At 46.4% G+C, this 12,742-nt stretch overlaps 1 long non-coding RNA gene across 1 annotated transcript; it reads left to right on the forward strand.

The window, feature by feature from the left end:
* The first annotated feature begins 1,088 nt into the window (after positions 1-1,088).
* LOC130266230 (uncharacterized) lies at positions 1,089-6,645 on the forward strand. Its single transcript, XR_008842785.1, has 2 exons — positions 1,089-1,241; positions 6,146-6,645. It is a non-coding gene; the product is annotated as an uncharacterized LOC130266230 (long non-coding RNA).
* Positions 6,646-12,742: the final 6,097 nt, after the last annotated feature.

A 12,742-nucleotide genomic window follows, 5' to 3' on the forward strand; every position in this document is an offset into this window, starting at 1 on the left:
GGTGGCAGCCTAAATCTAAAAATACACAATGAGCAGCGGCGGCAGGGGACCAGTTCAGTCTGAACACCAAGTATTACAGGAATTATTGTCCCCCGTAAACAGGAATTCCTCACACACAACCCAAATCCCAAAGTCAAAATCACTGCGGGGAAGGGTGTCTCTTTATTAAGGGCCTGTTATAGATAAAACGAGATTTAAACCGAATTGAATATGATTAAAATATGCGATATTTATTTTGTGGCCGAAACACGGTCCTCGATAGCCACAACTGCAAAGGAACAGCGCCAAGCCTAGGGTCGGCGTTGGGTGAACACACAATGATTCGAACTCTATCGCTCCAAATCCCCAAGTGTTCATAAAACAGCTTTGGGTAGTTCAGTTTTTATACAGTTTTTCCTTGCCCGGAGCAGAGGTCTTTGTCTTCTCTAGTCGTTCAGCATATTCATGTAGTTTTCTTTCACCGCGTTGGGCAGGACAAAAACATATCCTGGGAGACAATGAATTCTGATGAGGACATATCATGGTGAGAGGAATGTTACATTTGTCTTTACAAACAAGTTGTAGGTCTGTTGGTAGATAAAGTTAGCACCTAGAGATAAAAGAAACAATAGGAGGGATTACACTGATTGATGAATGGAAAAAGAGATTTGCCTTTACAAACAAACTGTAGGTTTGCTGGTAAATAAAATTGGGTAACAGAAGATGAAAGAAGCAACAAGGGGGGAAACTATGAATTCTACAAGAATTAAAAATTTAAAGGGAGGGTTATACATTAAAGAGGAATCTCAGGTGTCAGGCGTTCTGGGAAGTCTGTGCCTCTCGAGTACCTCAGCCAGTGGGGAAAGAGAGAGGGAAAAGCGGCCGGGAAATTAAGATAAAAAAGGGAGGCTGCGTCCTCCAAAAATTCGAGAGATCCCAGGGGAATGCCCCATGGCCTCTCCCTTTATTCGAATAAAGCAAAAAGGACTCCTCTGTCTCCTTTTTGGACATAAACCTCTGGTGTTTGTGGATTAATTTTCCTTACAATTTGGGGGCTCTCTCCGGGATATTTCCACCGTCCAGGGCAGCAGGCAGAGGTGGAGCTGAAGGCGCGCCTCACCCAGTTTCCGTGATCAGCTCCCCTGGGTGCCGGCTGGCCCCGGGCGATCGATTGGGTTCCCGAGACTGTCCAGGAGACAGACGAGTGGCGGACCAGGGGTCCGTGAAGAGTCCGCAGGGAAGGACCAGTGAAAATCTCACCGGTGAGTAAAATGGTATCCTCGGGGAGCAAACCTGGGAGGGCGCCCATGGAGGGCAGCACAGGTGAAACGGGGAACCCACGGAGGGCAGCACAGGTACACCTGGGAGGGCAACCATGGAGGGCAGCACAGGTACAGCTGGCAGGGCAGCCATGGAGGGTTGGTTGTACAGGTGAAACAGGACACCCATGGAGGGTTGGAAGGGTGAAGCCGGGAAAGGGCCCCCGGAGAGTCCCTTGGGGAAAGCGCTGGGGTCTCGGGACAGATTGTATATTCACTCAGAGGCAACTATGAAAATTATGGTAAAATATTGTTATTTTGTGTGGCCAGAGTATAAGTTGTCAAAGGGGCTTATTAAGGCCATGTTATATAGATGTCCTGGGGGGGCAATAAGGGAAATCGAGAAGGGGTCTCAATAGTCCATGGCCTGAGGGGCAAAAACGGGAGTCGAGAGAGGGTCTTGACAGCGGCGGGTGGATGGAGAGTGTTAGTGCGTTAGAACAGAATTGAAGAGGAGTGTGTGATAGATATGGGTGAGGCAATGAGCGGCAGGGCCGGGCACGGAGCTGCGGGACCGAGAACACGGGCTGGGGGCTGTGGGTCTGCCGGTGCTCTGTGCCGGGCTGTGCCTGACCCCGCCACCCCCGGGCAGGGCCGGCAGTGTCCGCTGGCCCCCGTGGGGCTGCGGGACGCCCAGCCGCCTGTGGTGCTGCGGGCCGTGCTCGCTGGGAGCACCGGTGGGGGAGAAGTGTTTGGACTGTGACAGGACTGGCACAGGTTCTGGTATACGGTGTGTGATAAAGAAAAGGAGAACAAAAATAAAGGAATATTTGGGAAATGCGGATTATACATGGAAGGATTGGGATTTTCTTTTGGGAGTTTTGTTTGGGTCATCGGAGAGACGAAGGATTTTGTGGGGGGCTCGGCAGCTGTGAGGGGATGGGCGTCCGCGGGCAGCGGGGGGCCTGTACCCAATGCACCTACAGTGGATGGTGCCGTCCCCCAGGCGGACCCCCAGTGGGACCCAAATAACCAGGCTAGTCTGGCTCACCTCCGTGATTACCGTGCTTATCTAATCAGGGCACTCAAGTCAGCAGCTCCCAAAGCTAACAACGTAGCTAAGGCTATGTCATTAGAACAGGAGAAACAGAAAAGTCCCTCTGATTGGTTGGAGAGGATTAGGGATGCCTTGAGGAAACATGGGGGGATGGATCCTGAGGGGCCAGCCTTTGACACATTGCTGAAAGTGCAATTTGTTACTAAGGCTTGGCCTGATACAAGGAAAGGAGTACAAAAAAAAAAAAAATATGAAGAGTGGCAAAATAAGCCTCTGGAAGAATTGATTAAAAAAGCACAGCACATATATGTAAGAAGGGATGAGGAAAAGGCAAAGGCTAAGGCAAAGATAATGACAGAGTTTTTGCAGCCCCAAAGGAATAAACCGCAGGGTCCAAGGGGTCCCCCGGGACAGAGGGGATGGGGTCGGCCACAGGGAAGTGGCAGAGGCATTCCCTCTTCGGCAGGGGAAAGCCAACCCAAACCGCGGCTGGGGAGGAACCACTGTGCTATCTGCAGGGCAGAAGGGCATTGGAAAAATGAGTGTCCGCAGAAACAGCTGGACCCTCAGGAGGAGGAAGTCCAGAGGATAATGGAAATGGATTGTTAGGGGTGTCAGGCGCTCCTATTATATCAAGGACCCACCATTCAGGAGCCCTTGATAACTTTTAAGGTGGGTCCGGATCAAGAGGAGGTGTGCTTTTTGGTAGACACAGGGGCCTCCCGATCCACCTTAAATTTTACACCTAGGGGGGGAAAATTGTCAAAAAGATCTGTGGTTATTCAAGGAGTGAGTGGAAAGGATGAGCGAGTGTATTTTATTCAACCACTGTTAATCGATATGGGGGACAGGTTTGAACTGCATGAATTCCTGTTTGTTCCTAATTGTGATTGTAATTTACTGGGAAGAGATCTGATGGCTAGAATGGGAATGCAAATTAGTATCGTAAGAAGTGACATGGAGTCCAAAACTGTAGTATCTTTGTGTAAAAAATCTGAGAAGGCTTATACTGAAATAAATCCGGAAGTGTGGGCAGCCCTAGGGAAATATGGAAAACTAGATATAGAACCTCTCCAAATTACTTTAAAACAACCAGGACAAGTGGTATCTAAAAAGCAATATCCTCTTTCAAGGGAGGGAAAGAAGGGGTTACAGCCTGTTATTGAGTCCCTGCTAAAAGCAGGTCTGTTGGAGCCATGTATGTCTCCTTATAATACCCCTATCCTGCTGGTTAAGAAACCAGATGGAACATACAGAATGGTGCAAGATTTAAGAATAATAAATGAAATTGTCAAACCAAGGCATCCCACAGTTCCGGATCCATATACAATCCTAAATCAGATCCCTTCTTCACATCGGTATTATTCTGTACTGGATTTGAAGGATGCTTTCTGGAGGTGTCCGATTACAGAAGATAGTAAACAGTATTTTGCCTTTAAATGGGAACAGGAGGAAGGAGTCAACCACAGTTGACGTGGACAATCCTTCCCCAGGGATAAACAGAGTCACCGGTTTTGTTTGGACAAGCTTTGCAGAAAATATTAAGAGAGTTTACTCCACCCTCAGGAGTTAAGCTGTTGCAATATGTAGATGATTTGCTGTTATTGGGGGAGCAGGAAAAGGTGGTTGAAGAGGCTACTGTAAAACTGCTTAATTTCCTTGCAAAAAAGGGACTTAGAGTGTCCAAAAAGAAAGCTCAGGTAGTAGAAAAAAAGGTCAAATATTTGAGACATATTCTGACTGAGGGGTTACGGTGTATTGATCCAGAAAGAATAAAAGGGATTTTGCAAATACCATTACCCCAAACTAAAAAGGAGCTACAGCAATTTTTAGGGTTGGTGGGGTACTGTAGAGCCTGGATCGAGGATTTTTCTGTCATAGCTAGACCTTTATATAACTTCTTAACCCAAAACAGTCCTAATGTCGTGGTATAGACACCAGAAGGAGAGCAAAGCTTCAGAAAATTAAAAGACCAATTACTTAATGCCCCAGTCTTAGCTCTTCCAGATGCAGAAAAAGAATTTCAACTACATGTGGATGTTAAACTGGGACATGCTAAAGGAATTTTGGTACAAGAACATGGAGGGACACGAAGACCTGTCGCCTATTTCTCTAAATTGTTACACCCAGTGGCCTGAGGCTGGCCCCATTGTCTGCAGAACTGTGCAGCCACAGCTCTGATGGTGGCTGAGGCAAGAAAGCTGACAAGGGGAGGGTATCTGATTGTAAAAGTTTCACATCAGATTAAAGCTTTGTTAACTGAGAGAGCCTCTAAGTAGATGACGAGCGCTCGATTATTACAGTATGAATCTTATTTAATGGAACAGGAAGATTTAGAATTTAAAAATGGGGAAAATTTTAATCCAGCCTCCTGTTTGAATGGCCCCGTAGAAAGGGGGAGACAGGAGAAAAGCCATAATTGTATCCAGGTTATAGATCTTCAAACTAGAGCTAGGGAAGATTTGAGAGATACTCCCTGGCCTGAGGGAGAGAATGTGTTCATTGATGGGTCGTCAAGAGTGATAAACTAGAAGCGTTTTACAGGATACTCTATCGTGAATGGGAAAAAATTAAAGAAAGGGGGGAGGTTACCGCCCACCTAGTCAGCCCAGACAGCTGAGCTGTATGCGCTGATCAGAGCTGTGAGTTATACCGGGATAAGACAGTGAATGTTTTTACTGATTCTAAATACGCATATGGGGTGATACATGCATTTGGGAAACTGTGGGAAGAACGAGGTTTATTAAATTGTAGGGGAAAAACGTTAGCCCATGAGAACTTAGTCTCTCGCTTATTGGAGGTGGTGAATTTACCAAAAAGGATGGCAATAATCCACATTAAGGGGCATCAGGCAGGGTACTCAGAGGAGGCAATAGAAAACCGACTGGCGGATAAAGAAGCTCAGAAAGCCGCATTGTTGCCAGAAATCTCTAAGATCCTCCCCTTACTCCCAGTAACTGCACCGCTGCCAGAGAAACTGTCTTTTCCACGAGAAGAACTCGAGATAATTTTAAAAAGTGGGGCAGAAGAAAGAGGAAATAATTGGTTTACAAGGGATGGGAGGCAGTGGATCCCAAAAGCTCTGGCCTTACAATTGTTAAAACAACTTCATGAAGGGAGTCATTGGGGCTCTCGAGGGTTGGCAGAAGCCTTCCTAAAAATGTATGCTGCTGTGGGTCTTTTTAGCTTGGCAAAAGGAGCTATTGAGGGCTGTTTGACTTGTGCTAAAACCAATAACAAAGTTACAAAGAAACTTGCCAGGGGAGAGAGGGCTTGGGCTGTACGTCCCTTCCAGAGATGTCAGGTAGATTTTACTGAGATGCCCTGAGTGGCAAGGTTTAAATATCTTCTGGTAATAGTATGTCAATTAACAGGGTGGCCGGAAGCATTCCCTACTGTTTCAGCAACTACAGGATCAGTTGTTAAAGTATTTTTGGAGCAAATAATACCAAGATATGGAATTGTGGAAGCAATAGACTCAGATAGGGAAACTCATTTTACAGGAAAAATTCTTCAAGGAGTTCTGGCTGCTTTAGGGATACAATGGAACCTGCATACCCCCTGGCACCCCCAGAGTTCGGGTCGGGTTGAAAGAATGAATGGAGAAATAAAGAAACACCTTCTGAAGCTGGTGATAGAAACCAAGATGCCGTGGGTACGGCTCCTGCCCCTGGCTTTGGCAAGAATAAGGGCCAGACCCAGGAAAGATATTCAGTTCTCTCCCTTTGAGTTAATGTTTAGAATTCCTTACCCTTGCAACTCTCAGCCTAGTGGGGGGATAGAGATAAGTGATGTGCATTTGAAACATTATGTGTCTCGGGTACTGTCTCTTGTGAAATCTCTTCGACAGGAGGCTCAGCTAGCACAGACCCTGCCTTTGGAGTTTGCTGTTCACAACATCCAGCCAGGAGATTGGATCCTAGTTAAAGAGTATAAAGAAGCACCGCTGGTGGTGAAGTGGTGTGGACCGTTCCAGGTGTTGCTGACCACAGAAACAGCCGTCAAGACAGCTGAACACGGGTGGACCCATCACACTCGGGTCAAGGTCTTTGAGGCCCCAGAGATTTAGACATCTCATCTGGAGGAGAGGGACGGGAAGCCACGACTGACATTCCGCAAGGGCGGACTGGAGCAGTAGCAAGTGCGTCGACATCGAGGGAAGCCTCGTGTGCCCACCCACGGACTGCCTGCTGAAAGTCTGTGTGGGCATTCCTCCTCTCGGATCTCCAGTCTGGCTGGGGGCCAGCCCTTTGCTGTCACTGTTTTCTTTATGTTAAGCTGTTTCTGTGCCTTCACTCACCACAGGTGCAAAAGACAACGTGAACGTAAAAATTAGGTTAGGAAATTACATGACACCATTAGAATGTTTCTCTTAATAATCTTACCTTTTTACTGTCAGTTAGGGTGGGGCCAGGAATGGGAAAATAAGTTTTTAACTTTAGGAAAAGAAGTAGCAAAAACCTTTAACCTTAGCAATTGCTGGTCTGTGGGGGACCAGGAGGATCTGAAAACTGGCCTTGGGTGGCCAGCCCAGTCGAACCTAAATGGTGGGTTAGCACCCTGAGTGAGGTCCATAATGAAACAGGATTCTGGGATGAAGAAGGAACTCCATGGCAGCTTCATTCTTCTGAAAGAGGCACTTATTGTCTAAATAGATCAAGAAGCAAATACGTGGGAAAAAGTGTTTGTGACTGGACTTTATCTTTGGGTTTAAATTGTTGAACCTCCAACTGCCTTCCTTATAATTGTTCCAGATATCAGGGCAGATGGAATCAAACTCATGTTAAGCTCTAAAATAGTAGCTGGGTAAAGTGTTCCTACCATAATTACCAGAAAGATTTAGATGGCTGTAAAGCAGTGGGGAGGGATAAATTTTTTGACTCCTTATTTTTAAGCTGCCCCCGAGATCATTCCACAAGTAGGACACATGTTGTTCGTGACTATCAGTGGAAGTGGCAACACCGGAATGGAACTCGAACTCTTTTTAGCAGGTTCTGGTACAAATCTAGTAAGACAGATCTGGGATGTAACTGCAGCTGGAAACCTCATGTGGGAGCATGGAAGTGCAAATACTGCGATTCCTATGGTGGAGCGACTATTGTTGGGGGACCACCAGGCCCAGGAAGCAAGCTCTATTTTGAGCCCCCCAGTGGATCATGAAAATTGGGAAGGTCCCTTTGCCAACGGGACCTGGGCTTTAAAGGGGCATTACTGGATTTGTGGCCAGCACGCCTATTGCAGGTTACCCCCAAACTGGTCAGGAATATGTTATGTGTGGTATATCAGACCGCTGTTCTTTCTGCTACCACAGGTTCAGGGAAACCAGTTAGAAATCAAGGTATATGATGATCTAATTAGGGAAAAGAAGTCAATTGATGTATCCCTGGCTGGGAGGAGCACCCAAAAGTGAGTGATAATGGGTGGCCACCTAAACAAACCATACAACACTATGGACCAGCCACTTGGAATCCTAGTGAATTAATATCAGATGCCAGAGAGCCCATTTATAATTTAAATCGAATAATTAGGTTACAAGCTGTCCTTGAAATAGTAAGTAACCAGACAGCTACAGCTCTTGACCTTCTTGCTGACCAATCTACTCAGATGAGAAATGCAGTATTTCAACACTGGATGGTATTAGACTATTTATTAGCAGAAGAAGGGGGTGTGTGTGGCAAATTAAATGACTCAAACTGCTGTTTGCAAATAGACAACAATGGAAAAGTGGTGAAACAAAAGCAAAAGGAATAAGAAAGTTAGCTCATGTACCTGTCCAAACATGGAAAGGATGGGAATGGGACATGTTTTTGTGGCTACCTGGTGGACTGTGGGTTAAACAACTGCTTTTTTTCCTGTTATGTGCTGTAGCAACTCTAATCTTTTTACCATGCATGATCCCTTGCTTAGTACAACTTATTCTACAGGTGATATGAGAATGCAGGTTATAGCCATGCCTACTGACCCAGAGATGGCTACAAAAGGACAGAAATTGATGTCATTGCAAATAATTGCAAAACCAAAAAAGACACAAGATCAAGAAATTAAGACAATAATAGCTAAAGTTTGTAAAGACAATTACTAAAAATAAAAAAAAAGGAGGGATTGAGAGGAATGTTACATTTCTCTTTACAAATAAGTTGTAGATCTGTTGGTAGATAAAGTTACCACCTAGAGATAAAAGAAACAATGGGAGGGATTACTGATTGATGAATGGAAAAAGAGATTTGCCTTTACAAACAAACTGTAGGTTTGCTGGTAAATAAAATTGGGTAACAGAAGATGAAAGAAGCAACACAAGAATTAAAAATTAAAAGGGAGGGTTATACATTAGAGGGGAATGTCAGGTGTCAGGCGTTCCGGGAAGTCTGTGCCTCTCGAGTACCTCAGCCAATGGGGAAAGAGAGAGGGAAAAGCGGCCGGGAAATTAAGATAAAAAGGGAGGCTGCGTCCTCCAAAAATTTGAGAGATCCCAGGGGAATGCCCCATGGCCTCTCCCTTTATTCGAATAAAGCAAAAAGGACTCCTCTGTCTCCTTTTTGGACATAAACCTCTGGTGTTTGTGGATTAATTTTCCTTACAATACTTTATCCCTTAATAAAGAGATACCCTTTTCCGCAGTGATTTTGACTTTGGGATTTGGGTTGTGTGGGGGGAATTCCTGTTTACGGGGGACGGCATTCCCTGTAACACTCGGTGTTCGGGCTTAACCAGTCCCCTGCTGCCGCTGGTCATTGTGTATTTTAGAGTAAGGTTGCCATATTGTGACAACAGTTATAATTGCAGCAAACTAGTAATTTTGCCCTGTGTTTCCTGTGCTGTTCCTCAGGCTGTGTTGTTGTCTGCGGTGTTGTAGTTTGCTGATAGAAGTGGCTGTTGAAGCTCGAGGCTCCTCCAGCCCGGCTGTCTAGGCAGGCTCTCTAGGTGGTTTCAGCTTGAGCCAGAAGAGTTTGTGAATACGGAGGGAGACTGGACTGCTGTAGGGTGAGAGGATGGTAGAATAGATAGGGTATTTTTGGGAGGAGTATACTCAAGCCAGACTAGTTCTTCTTTGGTTCTTGACTGGGAAGTACCACCAGTTGAGAGAGAACTTAGAAATCCATTGAGGTGGGAACAAGCAGGAGTAATTCCTTGTTTTGTGTGTTGGCTGACAATCTTCCACTGGGAACTGAATTGGCATTCAGCTTGTGATCTTCTCCAGTGTAAAAAGTGTGAGAATAGGTGGTACTGTCTATCTTACAGAGGGAGCCCTGTGTTCCCCAGGTGTGTACCACAGCTGCCACGGTATTATAACTGGGATACAGCACATACTAAATGTGAGATAGTAAATTGAGCCTGTGGAAAAGATCACTTAGTCCCTGAGTACTGGGACATTTTTGAGGAAGATTGGGAGAGGGTGAAATGACGGTGTAAGCCTTGCAGGACCATTTAAAGGGATTTCCATCCTGCAGTGCTGTGTCCATGACCCTTGGGAATTTAAGATATAAGGGGGTGGTATCTCTGGGCTGTCAGAGTTATAGTGTGATGGTTTGAGCACATTTTAAATCATGGCTAGAAGAATAGAAGGATCCCCCTTCCTCAGTAGTTAAAATGGATCCTTGGGAATTTGTAAATCCAGTGAACTATTGGGTAGAAAGAGGAAACAATCAGGTTCATCTAAAATGAATATACAGATCCTCAGCAGGGAGATTGGTAGCACTGGACTGAGAGCAGCCTGCACAAGAGGATCTGGACATTCAAGAGTGAAGAAGTGCAATAGCTTGTTTTTGCGGGTTTTACAACGCTTTGGGGGCTTCTAGAGGTTGGCACTCTGTGTGGTTACTGTTACAGTGTAGGACTTGTGAAACACGTTGGTATTGTTCGTCTGAGAGATGGCAAAGTCTATGCCCTCAGTGTAATTCAAGACATCCTAGCCAAGCTGATTTTGAGCCTGTCCTGGTTTGAAAGACAGGTGTCTGCCAAGAAAGGCAGATGTTTTCCTTTGAAGTAGAAACCTTAATTCCACTCCCTTCAAGTATTATAAATGTTTGAATCAAAGACTCTGAGGCAGAGATAAGGGGGTAGGAATAACAGCTCTTTTACTAATATATCTAACCGTACAAGCAGAAAAAACAGCAGTTGTTAAAATTACCAACAAAACAAAACAGATAACTCAGTTCCAGTGCTTTCTTTAGCTGTGGGCACGCTCTCTCTGCACTTGGTCCCGGTGCTCCAGACGGGCAAAGCCCAGCAGCCGCAGAGAGCAGAGAGCAGAGGAGGGAGAGGGGACGGCAACGGCCACACAGGTCTCGGGTGGGAACGGAGTGGAGAGGATAGGTCCCCGGTCACCGTTTGGGTTCTGATGATTAGCTGTGTCCGCAGAGGCAGGAGGCTGCAGCGGGAAGATGCAGGGCAGGTGATCGCAGCGGGTCTGGCTCTCCTTCATTTGGCCACGTGGCTCCAGACGGGCGGGTCCTCCTGCAACCTCCCCGAAAAACACGAGTCTCCTCCGGAAGCACGAGAGCCCCCCCCGAAGCACAAGTGACCCATCTGGAAGCCACTCCCACCTACCCATTTTGCCTAGAGTCGTCTAAGGTCCTGGGTGTAACCCGGCCAGCTTTATTGGCATGAAAATGGGAAAAATTCTTTAAATTCACACAGTAATAGAAAAACCCTCTACCCCAAACAGAGCCTAAGACTCTAAACTTTGCATGTGAAAAATCACATTTAGTACCTGCAACTTGGGCATGTGTGTGGGGGGAAGACTGGGAAAAGATTGTGAGCCTGTGTGGAGAGAAATTTGGGTGGAAGCAGGATAAGACAACAATAAGGAGATAATGGGTACTAGTCAAAGCAGGGAGATTTCTTGGGCTAGTCCCTTAGGCTGCATTTTGACACACTGGAAAGAGTGAGTAGGGAATGGGGGCACTGAAAATAAGTGAAATTTAATTAAATTTTGCTAGGAATCGTGGTCTACTGGTAAGTTGGAAGAAGGTCTCAGATGGCCACCAGCTGGAACTTTAGACTACGAGATTCTCTTGCAGCTGATGCTATTGTTAAGGAGAAAGCAGAAATGGGAGGAGGTGACATATGCAGATACATTTTTCTCTCTCAGGAATCATCCTGATTGGCAAAGAGATTGTGGCATTAGACCCCCTCTGATCCCTTGGTATTGGCCCTTGAAAAGGACAGTAAGGTTAATAGAGGGAATCCTAAGCGATGCTGCAGTGAGTGCTCAGTAAACCAACGCTCTGCTCTTTCTGATAAGGTTTATCAAATGAGGCACAAGAAGAGGGACTAATTGATGTGTAAAGACCACCCCCTGAAAAGTCAGAAGAAAAGGAGCTACACATGGATCATTTCTTAACTTCTGCTGCCTCAAGGAAGAACCCACTTCTGTCCTGACACCATGGGTATGTCAACTGAGGGAGGGAAATGCCAACCAAGGGAGCCACACTAAAGTGAAGGTAGCCTCAACATCCCATGGTAAAGGTGCAGGGTATTACAGAAAGGGAGGATGATGTGTCAGATCCCCTGGAAGGAACCTCCACTATGTATGCCCAGGAAAGAAATAATAACCAGGGCTAGAGGGGCCCTGCCTCTAGCCAGGGAAAGGCACAGGATGACAGAGAGTATTGGATAGTGTGGATTGGATGGACTGGCACATAAAAGCCACAGAAACATAAAATGCTAGTTGATACTGGTTCACAATGCACCCTCATACCATCAGAACATGTGGGGAAAGAACCTGTTTCCATTGTTAGGGTGACAGGGGGACCACAGGAATTCACTTTGCTGGAAGCTGAGATTACCCTGAATGGGAAGGGATGGCAGAAACATCCAATTGAACCTGGCCCAGGGGCACCGTGCATTCTAGGCATAGACTTCCTCAGGAACGGCTACTACAAAGACCCAAAGGGGTTCAGGTGGGCTTTTGGAATAGCTGCTGTAGCAACAGAGAGCATTAAGCAGTTGAACACCTTGCCTGGACTGTCAGAAAGCCCATCTGCAGTGGGGCTCCTGAAAGTGACAGAGCAACAGGTGCCAATTGCCACCATGACAGTGCACCGCCGGCAGTACCGGACAAATCGAGATGCTGTGATCCCCATCCAGAAGATGATCCATGAGCTGGAGAGTCAAGAGGTGGTCAGCAAAACCCACTCACCCTTCAACAGCCCCATCTGGCCTGTGTGCAAATCTGATGGAGAATGGAGACTGACTGTGGGCTATCGTGCCTTGAATGAAGTGACTCCACCACTGAGCGCTGCCGTGCCAGACATCCTGGAGCTGCAGTACGAGCTGGAGTCCAAGACAGCAAGGTGGTATGCTACCATTGACATTGCCAATGCGTTTTTCTCCATCCCTTTGGCAGCAGAATGCAGGCCTCAGTTTGCTTTCACCTGGAGGGGCGTGCAGTACACCTGGAACCGACTGCTCCAGGGGTGGAAACACAGCCCCACCATCTGCCACA

This window comes from Oenanthe melanoleuca, unplaced genomic scaffold (genome assembly GCF_029582105.1).
Source record: "Oenanthe melanoleuca isolate GR-GAL-2019-014 unplaced genomic scaffold, OMel1.0 S001, whole genome shotgun sequence".
In the NCBI taxonomy this organism is placed as follows: Eukaryota; Metazoa; Chordata; class Aves; order Passeriformes; family Muscicapidae; genus Oenanthe; species Oenanthe melanoleuca.